The sequence below is a fragment of the Ovis canadensis genome, chromosome 5 (genome assembly GCF_042477335.2).
Source record: "Ovis canadensis isolate MfBH-ARS-UI-01 breed Bighorn chromosome 5, ARS-UI_OviCan_v2, whole genome shotgun sequence".
Taxonomy (NCBI): Eukaryota; Metazoa; Chordata; class Mammalia; order Artiodactyla; family Bovidae; genus Ovis; species Ovis canadensis.
In genome coordinates this window covers 106,307,763-106,329,799 of record NC_091249.1, presented here as the reverse complement: position 1 = coordinate 106,329,799, position 22,037 = coordinate 106,307,763, and the positions used below count along the sequence as shown (strand labels likewise).

Below are 22,037 nucleotides of genomic sequence, written 5' to 3'. Positions count from 1 at the left end.
AAAATAGGTGAATAATCCCAGCTTAAAACACAAACCTTCTTGTTTCCAGCAGGGAACTTTACGCTACATACTTAGAAAATCTGCAGACGCTCAAATATATGTTCACATTTCTCTGTGTGCACACATGTGTTCATGTACTGTTATACTTTAAATAGTTATCATAATAAATTTCTTTTCCTTCTGAGATATTACTAACTTCCCTTTACTTTCAGCCCAGTAATTGGGTAGGCTGTTTGATCTTTGAAATCAATATTATTTAGATTCAAAATTCCTTGAGAGAAGAGCCTACATCTAATTGTTTTCTTTTCCACAAGTGTTTAAATCCAAATTGAAGTTAGTTTTAGAATAGAAAAGAAATTCTGAGTAGGATAGTTAAAAAGCACTGTGTTGGGTTCTTAGAGGTCATGGAGTGACGGCCCCCAACAATATCTGACATCACAGTATCTAGCCCTCAGCAGAAACATTCGATAAATCCTTGTTGAATTTAATTTCATTTTCCCATGAATAACACCTGAATTTTTCTGTGCATCAGTGACCCTGAAAGGTTTAGTATAGAAAACTCCCTTCACTCTACTCCCATATGATTAAACACTTGCTTATCTGCACTGAAAAAGACTTGTGCTCTTTGATCCTGTAGCTTTCTTAGTCTACCAACAGCAATTTGTTTTTTACCATCTTACTAAAGAGGTGACCCAATGCCAGTCAATGACTATTTCCTTAAAGTGTGATTTCTGAAAAGCACCGAAGGAAATTAGAAAGATAGAGGACTGGTCCTGCTTTCAGTGTTACTGTGTTTGGCAAGGAAAAAAATTTTTAAGATAATGAAAATATAATATATTGTGTGTTAAGTGCCAAGTGGCAGAAGATTCTATGAGGATCCAGAGGAAGGCAGTCTCTCCTTTTGGTCTAAAGTAATCATGACCCAAACTTTACAGTAATTTTGTTTTTTTTTTTTTAGAAATCCACCTGAGAAGATACATTTTTAATCTTTATCTTGAGGGGATCAATAGAAAGCTTGTGTTTGTCAGAATCACCTAGATGGATAGTGGTCGTGGCTTAGGTGCCAAGTCATGTCCAACTCATATAACCCCATGGACTGTAGCCAGCCAGGCTCCTCTGTTTATGGGAATCCAGGCAAGGATACTGGAGTGGTTGCCATTTGCTTCTCCAGGGGATCTTCCTGACCCAGGGACTGGACCCACGTCTCCTGCATTGCACGTGGATTCCTTACTGCTGAGCCAGCAGGGAAACCCCTATAGAGATGAAGACAGATACCTAAACCCAAGTCTCACCCACTAGACACCTAATCCAATTGCCTGGGATAAGGCCTGGGCAGCTACACTGGTAGCCAGCTCTGAAGACGATCTGGACGTGTACTAAAGTCTAAAATGCATAACTATGATGTGCTGTTTCTGTTATGCATGCGTGCTAAATCGCTTCAGTCCTGGCTGACTCTCTGTGACCCTCTGGACTCTAGCCCCACGAGGCTTCTCTGTCCATGGGATTCTCCAGGCAAGAGCACTGGAGTGGGTTGCCAGGCCCTCCTCCAGGGGACCTTCCTGACCCACGGATCGAAACAGCATCTCTTACATCTGCTTTGGCAGGCAGATTCTTTACCACTAGGGCCACCTGGGAAGCCCCTTCTATTGTTCTGTCTTCATTTATCATTAAAGCAATTCACTGCCCGAACAAATTATGGAAAAGATGGCTACCACAGCGTTCATACTTGAAAATTGGTATCAGTGTTGTTAAAAACATCTTGATAACTTCTCTTTAATAACTCCATCATGTTTTCTCAAAACGATCCATTAAAGATTTCTGAGAAGAGATTATCTAAGTCACTTTATTACCAAGTGAAGGCTTGGAGGGTACAGTGATAGAATTTAGTAGTATATCTTGGTGGGAAAGTGAGAGGGAGGGCAAACAGGTAAACATGTAGCTGGTTCACTTTGTGATACAGCAGGAACTAACGTGACGTTGTAAAGCAACAATACTCCAATAATAAAAGGCAAACATACATAAATAGTAAACCTACCAATGTGGTCAGGATTCCTAGCATCTTATGAAAGTAAAATGTTTCATACTCACCAAAAGTTCTAATGGCACATTTTCCTCAGGTGAAAAAAAATGGACGCATTTCTATAACTTTTTAGTATGTTTCGGGAGTTTCCCAGACAGTCCATGACATAGAATCATTTTGTCAATTCTTAACTTATGAGGGCATACCAAAACTAAACAACTCTTTCCCGATGGATTTATCATCTTTCGAGTTCATGATTTCACAGTTGCAATGGTACACCATTGCAATTGGTCTAGCTGGCTCTCAAAGGCAATGAAATGTAAATACATTCTTAATTGTGGGAATTAGCAATGTAGTTAATTTTCTAGGAAATAAAATCACAATTAGACTCCCCCTTTCTCCTTTTTATCTTTAAATAAAACCAGTACATGACTGGTCATGTATATACAGATGTATATACCACATGGTGATATATATACAGATACATTATTAAAATTTTTATCACTATTTTGCTGTATTAATTATTTTAAGTTTTCCACTTGAGGATTTTTTAAGCATTAAGATCATGGAGCCATTGGAGCACTGAGGCATGGTTCATAGAGAGGTAATAATGTGAATATTCTTCCAATAAACATGAGGTCTCTAAAGTTTGAAGTGTACTGAAATAATTTCCATTATAATTTCTCTTTCACTTATTAAAATTAGTTTTTGCAGAGTTAGACATTAGCTCTGCTTCTGACACTATCTGAATCTCTTATTATCTTTGGATTCTTCTATTGGTACTTGTGTAATCACCTTTTACATTCACAAATAAGTCACTGAGTCTCTGTGTTGATTGTCATAAAAACAAATTTTAATTGAGTTTGGCATGTCAAAACCCTATCGTGGGTTTTATGTTTGATGTACCATGCTACACTTTGGATGAATAAGAAACGGCCTCCTTGCATATTTATTACACCTTGTCAGTTAGTGAGATTTTGTTGCACACGCAGTTGCCTTATTATTTTTTACACCTGCACTTTGATGTCACAGTGGTTCATTGTCAATCGACCTAATGTATCAGAAGTGGTACAGCTAATGAGCACACAGTTGCCTTTAGTTCATTTTACATCGTGAAACCCTACTGGGGAATAGGCAGTAAAAATTGGGGGAAGGGTTCTGACTTCATAAATGTCATATGTCAGTCCCACATTGTACTGGCTGGGAAACACTGCATTCTGATTGTATCATAGTCATACGATAGGCCGTTTCACTAGTGGGCAATGAGATTTTTTTTTGTTATAGCCCTAAAGAAAGGTGTGTGTGTGTGTGTGTAACAGAAAGAGAGATTTGTCTTACAAGTTAACTGTAAGAATTTTGGCTTATGTGCATGAAATCAGGAAAGACTGGTTATTTTATTGCAAAAAATGAGTAGAGACAACACTTTAATGATTTGAAGTACAGAAAAAAAAATTCTACTTTTTTGTTGTTGAAATTAGTATTTTGATCTTAGAACAACAGTACCTGTGATATTTTCTGGTTCCACAAATTTAAATTGGAATTTGTATTGAAAGTGAAAGTGAAGTTGCTCAGTCGTGTCCGACTCTTTGCGACCCCATGGGCTGTAGCCTACCAGGCTCCTCTGTCCACGGGATTTTCCAGGCAGTAGTCCTGGAGTGGATTGCCATTTCCTTCTCCAAGGGATCTTCCCAACCCAGGGCTCGAACCTGGGTCTCCTGCACTGTAGACAGATGCTTTACCATCTGAGCCACCAGGGAAGCAACCAATTTGTATTGGGGAGAAGTAAAAAGTCAGGGCTTATTATTTAAAGGTGGCCTTTATTTTAAGGTAGGTTTTAAAGACTTGTTGATGTTACAAGGTGTTAGCAGGTAATTTAGTCAGTTTTTCTTTGGTGCATGAGGGCTCAGATTTTGTGAATAAAGGAAATTAGATTACTAATCTCAGAATAACATACATTTTATTTTTATTGCATTCTTTGTGTTATAATGATTATAAACTTGGAATATGATAGCAAAGGGTGGGTGGGGTATTTTCAGTTCTAAGGGGATTTTACTTTTAAACTGGTTAATGCTGAAGTACAGTTATTTTAAAACTGGAAAATCTCTTTCCTTTGAGGATGGTATGTGTGTGTGTGTGTTTTCTGTTGTCAGAGAGGTCCTTCAGTGGCTCACTTTGGTTACTACCTGACAACCAGAAAGGTAAGAGAGAGCAAACAGAGAAAGTGCGAACTCTGGTGTAGCAGGGAATAGCAGTACAGGTAAACAGGAGGTGGCAAGTCCTCAGATCTTCGACCATTTTTATTAGAGACATTGGTGGCCAGGTCCACACCTTCCAGTGATCCTTCTCTAGTTGACATGGGCCACCCCTCATATTATCCCCTCTTTTACCAGGCTACTCTGCAAGTATGTTGTATCTTACCATCATCAGAGTACCTGCACTCGCAGTAATCTCAGCCACACCGTCTGTACCACAGGCAGGCAGACATTATTTTTGCTTGTTTCAAAGAAATGACTTGTCTCAGAGAAATGACCCATCTTGATTTCATGTAACTCATAGCCTGAAACCAAGAGCCAGGCATGTGTTGTGACTTATTATCATTTCTATCCTAGCACCCGTCCCACCACCCTGAGTATTTACCCCATAAAAATATTTAGGTGCCCTGTTTCTTGGGCATGGTCTAATTTTGATTGCAGGAGCCAGTGACTATCACTATGGTGAGAACTCTGCTGCTTTCTAAAACCATGGTGATATTGGAATATAACCTTTCTGGGTAACCTTTTTGGTGGTCAGGTCTCACTCAGTGACTCAGACTTGAGGCAGATGTTGGAAACTCCTGTCCCGTGTTTCCAGGGGCCAGTTAGGTGGGAGTGCAAGAGGGCTTTGCCACCTTCTTTCTGGGACCCACGTAGTGTTTTCACTAAGTATGTTAGAACTGTGAGACCCTAGTAGAAAGGGGGCTTCCCTGGTGGCTCCATGGTAAACAGTCTGCCTGCAACACAGAAGACGCAGGTTCAATCCCCGGCTTGGGAAGATCCCCTGCAAAAGGAAATGGCAACCCGCTCCGGTGTCCTTGCCTGGGAAACCCCAGGGAAGGAGGAGACTGGCAGGCCCCAGTCCATGGGGTTGCAACAGGGGACATGACTCAGTGACTAAACAATAACAAGTAGAAAGGACAGTGAGAATGCATTTTTATTATTAGCTGTGATGACTCCTGTAACTTGCCCAGCTGAATTTCGACATTCCCCTTAATTGGGCCCCAACTCTTTATAATGAGACAAATACAAATTTCCAATTTTTAAAATTCCCTGCTCCAAAATTTAAACTCAGTGTTTTGTGAATTTTTTTTTTACTTAAAAGGCCATTTTGGAGAGGATTATAGAATCATATTAACTAATAAATGCTGGTATTAAAACTAAAAACATATTAGTCTGTTTTTTTTTAAGGGAGAAGTTTGCTTGCTTTTTACTGCAATTGAAAAGCATTTCTAATATATGAATTGATTGCATTGACTAAACATAATATATGTTTTAGTAAACATTTTCTTTTATTTATATTTTAGTAAAATTTGAGGTTCCTAATTTCCTATTTTAAATGCAGGCTTGTAAGTTAGTTTTGAGATACTCTTGGAAAAAGTTTTAAGATATAACTTGAGAAGATGTAGAATTAGAAAATTTCTGTTTTAAGCCGAAGATGATATTTCTGTTAAAACTAAATAGAAACTGTAAGCACCTAGAGGTTCCGTGTAATAAAAGTTTTGTCTCAGTTGTTTCTCTTTTTTGTTACTGAGTTGTCTCTCTGGCAAAAATGTATGTATATGCAGTTGTATGTTGGTTCAATTTACAGATGATTTTGTCATTGTCTATCATTGCAACTCTAAATGTGAATGCCCTCTTTTCAGAAGTTAAGAGTAATATTAATTTTCCTTTCAACATAGTTGTTAGCTGACAGAGCTTGTTGCTCTTCCATCATCTGAAAATAATTATAAGTTATAACTTTCATTTCCTTTAAATGAAGGAGGCAGCAATTTGAAAATAACCTTATTTCATAAATGCTGAAAATAAATTTTTTGGCATGATTGTTATAAATAATCTGCCTAAATTATTAACTGTAAATACATTGTTAGAGACGTGCCAAGAGAAGACAACTCATTAAATTTTCTTTGTTTAAAACTAGCCAGTTCCATTGTTGGCTAAGACAATTTATTCATACAATCATATAAAAATCATATTTAATAAAGAACAATCCAAGGCAAAGAGAAAAAAATGTCTTTATCCATAAGCAACCAGATGAGAAATAGATTTTTATTCAGTCAGATCCTTTTAGTCAATGAAACAGCATTTTCATGCATCTTGCACTCAAGTGATAATTAATATAGTCTAATTCAGGACATGATGCCTGAATTGATGTACTGTCATCAATACCCCATGTTAAAATCAAACCTTGACAGGGGTTTAACACCCTGGAACAGGTCATCGTATGATAATACTCTTTGCCTCTCAGTATTTGTCTTCAACCAAGCAAAGTATTACAAGATGGGGTAAGGAAAAAAAAAGGGAAATAATTACAAATGAAGAGTGACGCGGGCTGTGAATAGAACATATGTTAGGCTGGGCAGAGGCATCAGTGAATTATATCATTTCATGATGAAGCGGCACTGGGGCTGAACGGGCCTATTTTAAACCTTGATGTATTTTATCTCTACTGTATTTGGACTGTCATCTTTGGAGAAAGACTTGGTGTAATTGAGAGTCAACTCCAATCTGCATGACTCGAGCATGAAGTGGGGGCCAGATGAGCACTGCCATGGAGGCTAGGGAAGCTTCTAATAAGATAAAATGAACAATCACCTTTCATGCCTTACAGTTACAAATGCATTCTGTGAAATACAGCGTTTAGAGTTACGGCTCGCTAATGTCATTCATGTTACAAAGTTTGGGACGCATTCTAATAATTAAGATCTAAAAGAAGTCCATTTCATTTTAATGCTCATTTTAGGGGGGATAGCATTAAAACCTGTTATATTAAGTTTTCCTTGTGAAAAACCTGTTAGATGTCATCAGCTTAATTTGGTCATAATGCGTTTTCCTTACTTTTTATTTGGCTATTTCACTAAAATCCTTGCCATTTTTGCCCATATCAAGCTAAACACCCTTTGTAACCTACTCACACACCCCTTTCTTTCTTGAATTTGCCTTGATAACTCCTGCCAGAAGAAATCACTCCCTTCTCTGAGTACCTGAAGCACTTAACCCCTACAACTGTGTTCCTTATTTCATGATGCTTGCTGTTTTGCTGTGTAGGTGTAAGTCTCTCTCCTCCACTGGGCTGTGAGCTCCTCAAGGGCACAAGCCAGAAGTTTACACTGTATATCTATTGTGGTACTAGGAAAACCATATTGGATAATAGAGACTCAGCGATGTTAGATGAATAAATCGTTTCACCCAGCAATGTGAGGTGAGTAAATCGTATACACCCATATGTCTATGGGTGTATGTGATATATTCAAAATGTCTATTAGGTTTGGGAATAGCTCAGAATGTTCACGGGGCTTGCCTGGTGGTGCTAGTGGTAAAGAACACCTGCCAGAGCAGGAGACATAAGAGACCTGGGCTCGATCCCTGAGTCGGAATGATCCCCTGGGGGAGGGCATGGCAACCCACTCCAGTATTCTTGCCTGGAGAAGCCCATGGACGGAGGAGCCTGGAGGAGACTACAGTCCATGGTGTCGCAAAGAGTCAGACACGACTGAAGTGACTTAGCACGCACGCATGCAGAATGCTCACACTCATCCTTTTGCAACTGATCAAACGACATCTCATTTTTTGGTTTGAAGAAACTGTTAAATGTCTCAGTTGGAGGTTCTGAAACTAGGGATCAAACAGTGCGAACAGTTACTACTAATATCTGTGTAGGATTTACACCCTTTTTTTTCTACCCATAAATTCTTTTGCTACTTATTGGAAATGCAGCAGGAAGTAGCATTACCTCAGTCTCAAATTCCTAAGGGAGTGGTTCAAAACTGGAATAGGCTGTGCAAAATTGTTAGTGATAAAGAGGGTCAGAAAAACTCTGTAATTCAGTATTAGGTCTAGCCAAGCCAAGTTTCCTGAGTATTTCCTGACATTCACGTATTAATCCTCTGTGAAAAATAAAGCCTATCCATATATAAAACCAGTAAATTTCAGCTCACTCTGTGGCAGCTGAGTTGCACGTACCCAATTTATCAAAATAGGGAGCATTGATGTTTCTCCCTCTTTATTCCCTTGCTCTCCTGTGCCTTTTTCCCTCCCTCCTCCAAGAATGGGCTACCTGTCAATTGTTTTCTTGCCCATGTATAACAGAAAAGTCTTGGAAGAACATTTAGCAAGTTATTTTGAAAAGCATAGTCACAATTTTGTTTGGCCACGGCCTTTGGGATTGTAAAGGTAAATGTAAGCAGATCTTGCTATTCTTTTCAGATTTTGGAAAGTTTTATGTAACCTTTAACATGACTGATAACTTATTCCCGTTTTCTTTATAGAAGAGTGTATGTCTAGCAAGTGTATATGTTTGTGTTCATTGCCTTTAAAATATAACTTAAAAATATCAATTACTATCTCATTTTGACAACTCTGCAAACAACAAATACTTGATTTTCTTAAAACTTTGATATGGAATGAATTTAATTCAAATACATTCATGTATAAGAGTAATAGGACAATTGACCAAAATCATATTGCAACTTAAAAATATATAATTTGGGAGATATTTCTCTTTTCTTAGGAAATGTCTTATAATATAAAGAGGAATAACTAAATACGCAGACATCAAATTAGGGTCTCCTACATTGCAGGCAGATTCTTTACTGACTGGCCCACCAGGGAAGCCCAGATTTTTATAATTTTACCATGATTTAAACCAATGTTGGAGGCATCCCAGGTGGCACTAGTGGTAAAGAACCTACCTACCAATGCAGGAGGCATAAGAGACATGGGTTCGATCCCCAAATCGTGAAGATCCCCGGAGGGAGGGCATAGAAACTCAATCCAGTATTCTTGCCTGGAAAATCCCATGGACAGAGGAGCCTGACAGGCTATGGGTCACAAAGAGTCAGACACAACTGAAGTGACTTAGCATTCAAACCAAGGTTAGGTATATACACCTTTACAAAGGAATTCAATTTTAAGGAAGATAGGGATTTTACACCCTGTATGACATCTTTTACAGTAACAGTTAAGTTATTTTGAAACATATTATGCCTATTAAATATCTCATGATCTCTTAATATATATAAACTGACTGGCAATGTTTTATTAGATATTACATGTGCCGTGTCACGATATCAGATTTTCACTGAAATTTTTAATAAATTTGTAAAATATAATAAGAAATTCAGAGGAATTACATATGTAAGAATTTGCACCCAGTTGTCTGTTTTTAAATAATCTTGTCTAGGTCAATTGTCCAAAAAAATCAGAGTTAGTTTTAAGTATAAGTGCTCATTTTCTAGATGAGAAACAGGTATAAATATTTAGTAATTTTTACCGAGATAAGCTGAAACAGTTAATGGCTATCACTAAGGAATTCATGAATGCTGACACTGTGTTCCTTATTCTAATACATTTCAAAATAAATTATCTCCTTTTACTTAAGCTCCCCAAAGCCATTTAAACTTTCAAAATTATTATTAGTACCATATCTCTTCCTTCAGTATTAAACTTTTAAGTGTTAAAATTCACATTAGAAATTCCAAATTATGAGGGAGAGAATTCACCTTAACGATTTAATAGATGTGAACTTGAGTGTGCTATATATAAACGTGAGACAGGAATGATTTACATGTGTACGCATTAAGTATGAGTCTGCAGCATGTAGCCGTTGACCAGTCCTTAGGAAACTGTACAGTTTATATAGAACTTGACCAATTAAGTAGGGAGAAAAATGGACATACTCTTAAAATTGAATGGAAACAAACAAAAATAGATGATATGCTAAGAGAAAGTCATGAGTTTATACAGCTGAGTTACCTGCTTATTGCTCCCCAACACAGTGTGACTTAGGGGTTACCTTACCCTGTGACCTTTCCTCACAACTGATGAAAAAGGAAAGATAGGGTCATACCAAATATTTCCCTGTGGTGAGATATTTTTGTATCTTCGCAACTAACTAACTTGCCAGCTGATTCTCCAGCTGCTCAGATATGAGATGAACATATTCAAAGGAATCTCACTGCTGAGACTTTCTGGAAGGAGGCCGATCATCAGCTCAAAAACGGAAATACTCAGAAGAATCTGATTTGGGCATCACTATAGATTCAGAACCCTCCTAACTTCCTTCTAATGAGCAAGTGACAGAAATCTACATGAATGAGATGTGAAAAAGGAAGGGTAAAAGAAAAAGCAATAATGTGAATGAAACAAATAACTTGGAATTTCAAAAATAAAATAAAAATCCCTACAGTAGTTCAAATGAGTTCTTTCACTTCCAAAATGAAGAGTGCTTCAATTCCATGCAAATAAGTATTGCCTTCAAATTTCTAGGCATGCTGAATCTTGGCTTCCTCTGAGCTGATGATAACTTGAAGAGATCAGCGATTTTTCCACCAGTCTTCTAAATTGTGCATTTTTATCATAACTACACTATGGAAGAAAGAAGAAACTAATGACATCAGTAAATTGCGCAAAGCTCCTATTTAAGTCAGTGACATAGTGAGCACATTTGACACCTGGAGCCGATCATTTTTAATATCCCCATTCTATACAACAAAATTATTTTCAGCAACTATCATAAAACGAAATGAGTAATAAGAATGATGCGGGTGATGCCTGGGGGACATATGCAGTGATAGTTTTTTCCATTGAACCTTGTGCATCTAGTCACAGCAATAAAAATCATAAATAATAAAATAAGTATTTCAGCACCAAAAAGGGAAAAAATGATTTATACTTTTAAAATATGTTGGTATATTTCTGTAGGAAAAAAAAAAGAAATCTATAAATTAAAATTTTTCAACATATATAAAAACTCCAAGTGGTCATTTAGAAGAAAAGACAGTTAATTCAAGTTCTGTCTTCATCTCTATCTTGCTGTGCTGGCACTGGTTGTTTCAGATCTACTGTTTAAACACAGGAATACGTCATAGTACAGGAGTTGGAGACATCAACTGCACTTAAAGCCACATTAGACAACTTGAGAGTGCTTGCAATCTTACTCTTGAACTTCATCTTGCAGTGAACACATACAGCTTAATTTCCATGCAGAATACAATGTGTATTAAAGAATAAGTAATAATATGTGCTAATTTGAAGCTTGTGTATGGATAGTATTGGGCTTCCCTGGTGGCTTAGAGGTTAAAGCGTTTGCCTGCAAGGCGGGAGACCCGGGTTCAGTCTCTGGGTTGGGAAGATCCCCTGGAGAAGGAAATGGCAACCCACTCCAGTATTCTTGCCTGGAAAATCCCATGGACGGAGGAGCCTGGTAGGTTACAGTCCACGGGGTCGCAAAGAGTCAGACACGAATGAGCGACTTCACTCACTTCACCTATGGATAGTATTAAAATACAGGTGTAACCACCATAGCAGTCATTTATTATTTAGACCCATGAAAGATTTTTCTGGTGGGGAGAAGTATTTTGTTATTGATATTATTCAGAATTGCTGATACATCATTATAGTTAAAAAAAAAAAAAGAGCAGGCTAACATTTTGTGGGTGTTAGTAATGTTTTTAAATTCTCTGCTAAAAATGTACCTTCTTACTGCCTGATCTTCAGGCAGACTTCTTTGACCTCCCTTCCATTGGTATGCTATTAAGTTATTATTATTTTTTTAATCAGTAAAGTGACAGTGACAATAAGACAGTGACTTTTGTCTCACTGTATAGTGATAAGTTCCAAGACTTTGTAGAACCACAGTGAATATAAAACAACTGCCCTTTGGAATATTAAAAAAATATATATTTGTATTGCTTTGGTTGTTCTTTTATCCATTCATTTGTATACGTTAGGGCCTCCACTGAATTTCTAAAGAGTCGTTCTTCTTTTCTTTAGTGAAATGGTCACTCTTTTTATCTTTCCCTGAATGCATGTTTACATTATTGGAGTTGTCTAAAATATAATAAAAATGCTTCTGTCTTCTACAGTATTGTTTTCAGCAAGCATCTGAAAGCATCCATGAGGATTGTTATAGAAAATAACACAACTATGAGTAATCCTGTTCTGGGCCAATGACCTTTTCAAGCATGCTATTATCCAAAAGGGTACAGAAGAAGAGAGAAACACAAGGATGTAGGCCTTGAATTCCAGCTGCAACAACAAAAATTCCCTGATTATCAGTAGGTCAAAAAATCAGGCAGGGGTTTGATCCACATAAGCCCTGTAATTGGGGGCCAGTCACAGTTAAGGGTGATTGGTTGCTATATGCCACTCATGTTTAGGGTAGGCCTTTAATTCAGAGGCCTTACTCCAATCTTAAGAACTGGCTGATAGAATTGTAGTTATTCTTATATTTAAATAATCTCCGGTGACTGTCAGAACAGGCCAGGTTCCACAACTCTTGACGAGCACAAAACCGGTAGCAGCTTTCACAGAATTGGCACGTTCGTTGACTTGGCAAACAGGGTGTTTAAAGCTGTTTTTACAAAAATTTCCATTATTTTTACAAAAGCTGCTACAGAATTTAAGCTTTTTTCACATCTCAAACGTATGTGTGTTTGTTTATGGACAGATTAAAAACCAAAGGGAAAATAGGAAAGCATCCCAGGTTTTGTGCTAAATTTCCACCCAAATAGGTATGCATTGAGACTTGCAACTAGGACTGTATGTGAATATCTGTATTTAGATTAAACAGACCCTTATTTTCTCAACTCAAAAGTTTCTTCCAGTATCTGTAGTCTTGAACCTTGACTCTTTACTGTAGCTATCTTGTGAGTACATATGAATCTCTATTTGAATTTTTTTAAATTTTTTTTCTTTGATAATGTTTTCCTTAAAAACATCCTCAGTCCTATTTTTAACAATTTTTTTTCTCTTGTGAGGAAGCTAATGCAAATCACTAATGAGAACAAAAACATCTGAGCCAATGTTTTCTTGTCCTTGAGATGCTTGCCTGTTCGGAGTCTGGAGGAATGCTAGAGACTGCTATTGAGATGAAACCCACCCGCCTACGGACTCACTGCCTCTGGCTAAGAACTCTCTCAATTTCTATCATTTTAGTTACCTCCTTCTAGAAACTGGTTGAAAGCAGAGTTGGGCTAACCCCAGGGCCCTTAGCTATCTTCCCCAAACGACAACCTTTACAAGGAAGCAGAAAGAATAAGCATAAGCATTTCCTTAAACATCCCTCTCTGTCGTGTTGGTTAGTTGGTGAGACTGTGGACTTGGGAGTCACTAGGACCCTTGTCAGGAGGCTCCATGCTGTTCGAGCACCCCAAGAATAGGAACATCTCAAAGCTGGGTTCCTAGAGGAATAACCCCCGGGCCATGGGGACAGTGGAGTTACCACCGGGTCTCATGACACAGCCTAGCGCCACCAATAAGAAAAATGTTTAAACTCATCATTCAGTGGTGACTACTAAATGTTTAAATTTAGCACACAATTCTAGAAATTCAGTGAGAGGGAATCTGATATTTCACAAATTTTTTAAAGATATTCAGAGTGAGGTTGTCCCTAATATAATAATTTTCTTTGACTTCTAAAGATATATCTGAGAGGAAAAAAGCCTTATTTTAGTACATCGTTTCCCAGGCACTTAAAATTTTAACATGCGCAATATAGAAGATTCTTACATGAATATATAGTAAATTTTTTTAAGTCTTGATTTGACAAATAAGCTGTGGAGCATATATCTCAGTGCCTCCAAATAATTATGCTTGTTTTCCAAACAGAAGGAAGATACAGCAGCTGAATTAGTTGCCCATTTTTATTCATAAAATGATAATTAGAGAAGGTATAAAATCTGGCATGTCAGGATTTAAGCAAGAATACTTGCTTGTTTTTAAGCATCTAGTGAAGTGCCGACTCTCTTTTATATTTCAAAATAACATTTCAGGCCTTTGTCTGTATGTGTCTGCAAAGCATGCTGTGTATTATGATTCCAGCTAAGAGTCATCTGAAGACTGATCTATATAATATTTGTAGCCAGAGGTGATAACAACAGAAATGCTTTAACAATAGCTTCCATTTATTCAGTGTCCGCTGTGTGCCAGGCACTGTCTTCATGACAGTCATTCAAGGCACAGGTCTTATTATTCACATTTAATGTATGGGGAAACTGAGGCTCATAGGAAATCAGTTATTATCTGGAGCATACAAGACTAGTAAAATTGGGGCTCATGCCAGCTCCTATTCTTGACAAATGAATATCTGGAACTCTGGACCTGAGGTGAGTACTGGGACGGGCAAGACTGATCTGTGGTCTCTAGGGGTCAGAGCCCAGGATGACTCCAGAGGTGACACAGAATGAAGGGCTAAAGACCAATTTCCCTGCATACTGGCCTTGGCGCCGGGCCATAGACCTTCACTAATGGAGCTGGGATTTCACCAAGCAGACACTGTCTAGGTCAAAAGTCTCTGCTCTCTCTGTGCTTTGTGAAACACCCACTAGGTGGCTGATACAATGAGGTACAGAGGTGAGTGAGACGTGACCCTGCTGCAAAGACCCTACAGCCCAAAGGAGGAGACTGACACATGAGCAGATCTTAATCCTTTGTGGTATTTGGTCACTGTATTGACTGCCAAGGAATAAGGATCCATTGGAGGTAGGGATGGCAATCAGTGGAGGCTGATTGAGGAATTTATCTGAACTGAAGTTTGAATAACAGATAGTAAATATACACACACATGTGCGTGTGCGCACACTCACATGCACAAGCATGTACACACCTACACTTACTGTTCACGAGCCTTGCTCTGGCACCTTATCCAAGTGTGCTAATCAGAAGGATAGGTAAGAAGCAGACGCATGTTGTCAGCACTCTGTATTTCGCTCGGCCTGACTTTGCAGTCATGTTGACACTCCGCTTAATCTACCCTTGTCCTAAATGGCGTGCTGACTTCTTGATTAGGGGTTTCTATTTTGTTATCTGTGCATTAGGCAATGTGCCACTCAGGTGGCAGAATTTGATTATAGTTTTCATCTTCACTTCCTGAATTGCTGTGGATCTTCCCTGGTGTTGGCTGATGTGTGACCTTTGCAGTTCTTGATTTGGAAAAGTTTCCTTGAGAACTAGCGGGATGAACTAACCCCCACCTCAGCCCCAGCTTCTGGTTTTCCTGTATCTTTCTGGTAGTGGCTCTGTGTGCTGCCTTGAAGAAGGCTAAGCCTATGATTACAGGGTCGCTTTATCCAAGAGCTGTAAGGAGTGGGTCAAAAGTGATACCGTCAGCTCCGACTTGACAAGTTATTATCTAATGGACCCTTCAGCCTTCATAACTTTTAAGTCCAGACAACTTGGGCAAGAGCTGAAGTTTAAACCTGCTGACGAATTTTAGTTAACGTAAAACGATATTATAGGTTCCAGAATATTTGATAGACCCTCTCTCTGTAACAAAGTATTTCAGTATGCAAACTCCTGTTCAGTTTGGGTAGTTCTGTGTTTTTCTTAATATCTCTGCTTATGGACATTACCTGGTAATATTTGAGAAAATGATATTGGACTCAATTTCTTTAACTGGAATGTTAAGAAATTGAGCCATAAGAATAAAAATAACATAAAAAGTCTGAGCATGTTTTAAAATAACTGGTTTTTTATACTTTTTGTTCATTCAGTGAATATGTTGTAAATGCCTACTGTGTGCTTGACGTTGCTTTAAGTGCTTGGAATACATTAGTGAACAAAATAGGCAAAAATCTCTGCCTTGAATACATTTATATTCAAGAATTATTACCTTCTCTTTGAAGAAGTCAATAATTATTTAATATGTAGGCTGAGCTGTACGTTCATGTAAGGTGTATGTGCAGGTTCTTTTTTATCTCAGCGATTTGACCATCTTATGTAATTCCTCTTTTTTTTTTTTCTGTATTCATTCATTTAATAAGTAGGTGTTAGGCAGGAACTGAGTGAAATACGAGCCTATATACACAGGAGAGACCTGCCTTCACGAGGCTCATTCCAGTAAGAGTAACACTTACACACAAATAGCCATGTAGAAATTTGTGGTAAAAGTCAGGTAGCGTTTCTACAGAATGAAGGGAGAGCAGGGGTGGGTGAGATGGGAGAGATGGGAGATGAAGGGGTCGAGAGAGAGGAGGACCACCAGCTTTGCAGCTGCAATTCAGTCTGCAGCTTTGCCAACAAAAGGTAAAGAAGAAAGGCAAGATGTATTTAAAGAATAAAAACATAGCATACCTAGCCTGGCACACATTAGTAGTGAAAGTTCAGTTCAGTTGCTCAGCCGTGTCTGACTCTTTGCCACCCCATGGACTGTAGCACGCCAGGCCTCCCTGTCCATCACCAACTCCTGGAGCTTACTCAAACTCATGTCCATCGTGTTGGTGATGCCATCCAACCATCTCATCCTCTGTCATCCCCTTCTCCTCCCGCCTTCAATCTTTCCCAGCATCAGGGTCTTTTCCAGTGAGCTGGCTCTTCACATCAGGTGCCCAAAGAATTGGAGTTTCCGCTTCAGCATCAGTCTTTTCAAAGAATATTCAGGACTGATGTCCTTTAGGTTGGACTGGTTGGATCTCCTTGCAGTCCAAGGGACTCCCAAGATTCTTCTCCAACACCATAGTTCAAAAACATGAATTCTTCGGCGCTCAGCTTGCTTTATAGTCCAATTCTCACATCCATATGTGACTACTGGAAAAACTGTAGCTTTGACTAGACAGACCTTTGTTGATAAAGTAATGTCTCTTTAATATGCTGTCTAATATGTTGGTAAAGTAATGCCTCTGCTTTTTAATACCTTTGTTGGTGAAGTAATGCCTCTGCTTTTTAACATGCTGTCTAGGTTGGTCATAGCTTTACTTCCAAGGAGCAAGCCTCCTTTAATTTTATGGCTGTGTGTGAATTTAACACAACTTTTCATTAGTAGTATAAAGTTGTGTTAAATTCAGATTGTGGAGATATTTGAATGACAAACTCCAAGTGTATACTTATTTAGTAGAAATGAGGGAAGGGAGGGCACTGATGAATTTTTCCTATAGAGATGGCACTAAATATATCCTGTCTAAAAGAATTAAATAACATTTTCTCTGGAGGATGGACAGCATGCTAGGACAGCATGCTGTGATGCTTAGAAGAGAGAATTCAGTTTGGTGGCAGCTTTCTTGCACTGTGTCTTAAGGTACAATTAAGTATTATGTGGACCAATTCACAGTGGGATGACATAGGCAAGGATGTCTGCGAACTTTCTAAAGAATGGCAGCCTGTTCCTTTACTTTGAGAACACAATTCTGTCAAGGTAATACCTTTAGTTTAAAGAAGAGCCATTGTAATTGGATATTGGGAAACTACAGAAAATTGGAAAACATTAAAGTTCTGAGAAGAGAAAAAATTATCAACTGAGAACGTGACTGGTAACTTAGCTCAAGTGTATAATTTTTTATATCAATTTTTCAATGTAAGTTTATTTTGGAGGATAATTTTTAAAGTCACTGTTTTCTGTTTAATGTCAGATCCAGAACTATGTATCAGTAGACTGTACAATCCATAAATGATCACTAATTTGTACAGACTGGTTCCAAATAGGAAAAGGAGTACGTCAAGGCTGTATATTGTCACCCTGCTTATTTAACTTCTGTGTAGAGTACATCATGAGAAACGCTGGTCTTGAAGAAGCACAAGCTGGAATCAAGATTGCTGGGAGAAATATCAGTAACCTCAGATATGCAGATGACACTACCCTTATGGCAGAAAGTGAAGAGGAACTAAAAAGCCTCTTGATGAAAGTGAAAGTGGAGAGTAAAAAAGTTGGCTTAAAACTCAACATTCAGAAAACGAAGATCATGGCATCTAGTCCCATCACTTCATGGGAAATAGATGGGGAAACAGTGGAAACAGTGTCAGACTTTATTTTTCTGGGCTCTAAAATCACTGCAGATGGTGACTGCAGCCATGAAATGAAAAGACGCTTATTCCTTGGAAGAAAAGTTATGACCAACCTAGATAGCATATTCAAAAGCAGAGACATTACTTTGCCGACTAAGGTCCGTCTAGTCAAGGCTATGGTTTTTCCAGTGGTCATGTATGGATGTGACAGTTGGACTGTGAAGAAGGCTGAGTGCCGAAGAATTGATGCTTTTGAACTGTGGTGTTGGAGAAGACTCTTGAGAGTCCCTTGGACTGCCAGGAGATCCAACCAGTCCATTCTGAAGGAGATCAGCCCTGGGTGTTCTTTGGAAGGAATGATGCTAAAGCTGAAACCCCAGTACTTTGGCTACCTCATGCGAAGAGTTGACTCACTGGAAAAAACTCTGATGCTGGGAGGGATTGGGGGCAGGAAGAAAAGGGGACCACTGAGGATGAGATGGCTGGATGGCATCACCTACTCGATGGATGTGAGTCTGCATGAACTCCAGGAGTTGGTGATGGACAGGGAGGCCTGGTGTGCTGCGATTCATGGGGTCGCAAAGAGTCGGACATGACTGAGCGACTGAACTGAACTGAACTGATGTAAATAAATAAGAGGTTGGATTCCTTGCTTAAGAGTATATCTATGCTGCTGCTAAGTCGCTTTAGTCCTGTCTGACTCTGTGTGACCCCATGGACTGCAGCCTACCAGGCTCGTCCGCCCATGGGATTTTCCAGGCAAGAGTACTGGAGTGGGTTACCATTGCCTTCTCTGATATCTATACTAGGTTCCATCAATAAACACTTAGAAAATCAGTAGATTATTCCTACAGTGCCAGTTTAGGTGTGAAGTGGTCATGTCTGGGTTTAATTGGTAACCACTCTCTTGTGAATACTTGTGTGCATGTGTGTGCTAAGTTGCTTCAGTCATGTCCAGCTCTTTGCAACCCTATAAACTGTAGCCAGCCAGGCTCTTCTGTTCATGGGATTCTCCGGGCAAGAATACTGAAGATGGGATTTAAAGTTCTCTGCTATCCAGTGTAGGGACTGTTTTCTGTCTCACATTAAATAATCCATAACTTACCATGGGAATAAAGGACATGGGTTGGGTTGCCATGCCCTTCTCCAGGGGATCTTCCTAACCCAGGAGAACCTGCATCTCCTGCGGCTTCTTCGTTGCAGGCAGATTCTTTACTGCTGAGCCACTGTGAACACGTAGTACATCAAAAAAATGTCTTGAGTTTCAGAAGTCACAAGCTATTTGTGATGTTATTTTTTAGTTTGGAAGTAATTGTGTTAAAAATACTGATTGGACTTGGGAAGACAGTAAATAAATTACTAGGAAATAACAAATAGAGTACAATTTTTTTTAAGCTAAAACATCTCTGACTTTGCCATTTGCTGCTGAAATTTTTGCCATATATACATTGGTCTTATTCAAACAACAAGTTAGGTTTTTCTAAAAATATTTAAGGATGTGGGCAGTTTTTATGCCTTTATTAGTAATATAACATGGGCATGCATCTTAACCAAGGCAAGAATTTCATAATTGTTCTTTAAGAATGTCCTTTATTCCCATGGTAAGTTAATTATGGGTCATTTAACGTGAGACAGAAAACAGTCTGTACACTGGATAGCAGAGAACTTTAAATCCCATCTCCAGCATTGCTGCTGATGAATTGTGACAATGAACAGGTCACTTAAGCTCTGCATAACCTCAATTTCTCCATCTGTTAAAAGGAAATAATATCTGTCATAAGAGATTTTCCGAGCACTTTGGAATCACAGGCATAAAGATGTTCCATAAATCAAGAGTAGCATTATTAATACTCATCCAAAATGTAATAAAAGTTTTTTAATGTAGTAACCATTCAGCGCAGATTTAAAGAGAGTCTCTGGATTTAGAATTCCTTCCTACTCCTGCTTTTTAGCCTCAAATGTTTACATTATTTCCTTCAAAGCTTCAATCCTTGAAGGTAATTATTGCATTCTTCTGCTTTGTTGAGAATCGTTATATTCTATGGCTTCCCTTAGCTTCTATTTTAGGTGATTTCTTCTTCATTTTTACACGCCCTCTCTCCACCCCCAGAATTTTTTACACCTTGTGTCTCTTTTCTACTTTGTACTTCTTATATTTTCATTTGAAAATATTCCCTGTGATTTTCTTTTCCTTTAAATAGACAATTGTTTACCTTGAAATTGGCTTTCCTCACAGTGAAAATTGGAGTCAAAGTTACTTGCCTGTCACTGGTCATTCTTATGAACATTTCTTACAATAAAAAGACAGGCTGCATTTTAGTGAGCAGCCAGCTAAAAAACAACCTGGTTTTGAGGATGAAACTGACAAAACAAAAATGAAGAGTTAAATTATGTGAGAAAATCAGACAGTAACTTTGAATTTCAATATTGCGTACCAGGAAGATTAGCTGTACAAGGTTTCTAGCTGATCACTCCTTTTCCTTGGCTAAAATTGATTTGTGGTGCTACTTTACTCATTTGTCAGATTCACATATATTCATGGATCTGTCCCTAAGCTCTCTGTTCTGTTCAGTTCATCAGTTTGTCTGTTTTTGTGCCAATTCATATGATTTTTATTATTAGGGCTTTATTGTACATCTTAATGTCTGGCAGGACAAGTCCTTTTTTAAGGTGTGCTTAGCTTTGCATACTAGACTCCTCCGTATAAATTTTAAAATAAGCTTGAATCCCTTATAAAAAACCCAAGTGGAATTTTAATCGGGAGAACTGGTGCTGTATGATTTTTGACACTGCCTTACCTTGCCTGGTAAAGTCAAGTACAACAAGATGTCCTTCTTAAACCTTCCGTTTAAAAAACTATGCGATTCTCAAATAAGCAAAAGACGACTTGTCTTCATTCCTTTGGTGGGATTATAGTCTCACGGAGAATGTCTCCCACGAGAAGAGATGAGCATGTTAGTGAGGAGCCTGCTAACATTCTGGTGGCAGGTATGCTGAGATGATAGAAGGAAGTGGAAGTCAGGATGGGGTGGAAGCCTGGCGAAGACCTCTTGGTGGAACACTTGATTATATCAGATTTGGCAGAGATGGAGAACAGGGAGCCAAGTAAGGGGCAGGCACTTCTGAAGAGTGCAAGCCAGCAAAACATGTTGACCACAAGGAGGCATCCATACAGCAGCTGCTAAGAGTTACTTAGGAGAGGGGAAAGGGGAAATCCCAAGAACAGTGGTTCTTAACCAAGGCGAATTTTGACCTCTCAACCCTCCTCCTCCCACCCCCACCCAGGGGACAATTGTCAATGTTTGGAGTCATTTTTGGTTGTCACAGCTGTTACTGACCAGGGTTCTTGAACTCCCTTAGTCGATAGAAATGGAGAAGAAGCAAGACAAGAAGTTCAGACAAGGCTTTGTTGGGACTCATGCTGCAATGTGAGGGAGCAAAAACAAATTAAGTTCCTTTGGTTGCTTTGTGGGCAGGAGTGAGCTGGTTGCTTATACAGGGTGAGCGTAGGGGTGGATCTAGGGTTTGGGTGTGAGGGCTGGATTAGGTGGTCTGCCCACCCCTCTGGTGGTTCTCTGTGCAGGGTGCATTCCCGGTCCCCTGCTTTTGCCCCTGGCTCCTCAGAAGTGGCAGCTGGGTTTTTGGTCTTTTTGTATTCTTGTTGTTCATAATTTGCCCCAGCTGGGCTGTGGACTCAGTTATTTTTAGTCCCTTATAGTTTCTTTGTATTTTGTTGCTCAAGAAAGTGTTTGTCCTGGGTCAAATCCTGGGTCAAAAGGTCCAGTTTCCTAGGTCCCCCAGCCTGTCTCACCACCCGGGAAAGGGTGTTGTTATTGCATTTAGTGGGTAAAGACCAGGAAGCTAAACATACTACAATGCACAGAGCAGTTCCCACTGCAAAGAATTACCAGCCCCCCAAATGTCAGTAGTGCTGAGGCTGAGAGACCCAGGCATAGAAGGAACTTCTAACCAAGCCTGGCTGCACATTAGAGTCACCTGCTGCTGCTGCTGCTGCTGCTGCTGCTGCTGCTGCTGCTGCTGCTGCTGCT

At 39.0% G+C, this 22,037-nt stretch overlaps 1 protein-coding gene and 1 non-coding gene across 3 annotated transcripts in view; one reads left to right on the top strand and one right to left on the bottom strand.

Moving 5' to 3' along the window:
- KIAA0825 (KIAA0825 ortholog) overlaps window positions 1–22,037 on the top strand; it is a 429,746-nt gene that overhangs the window by 272,494 nt on the left and 135,215 nt on the right. The gene's annotated exons all lie outside the window — the stretch shown is intronic.
- On the bottom strand, window positions 3,706–3,777 carry TRNAC-ACA (transfer RNA cysteine (anticodon ACA)). The gene has a single exon. It is a non-coding gene; the product is annotated as a tRNA-Cys (tRNA).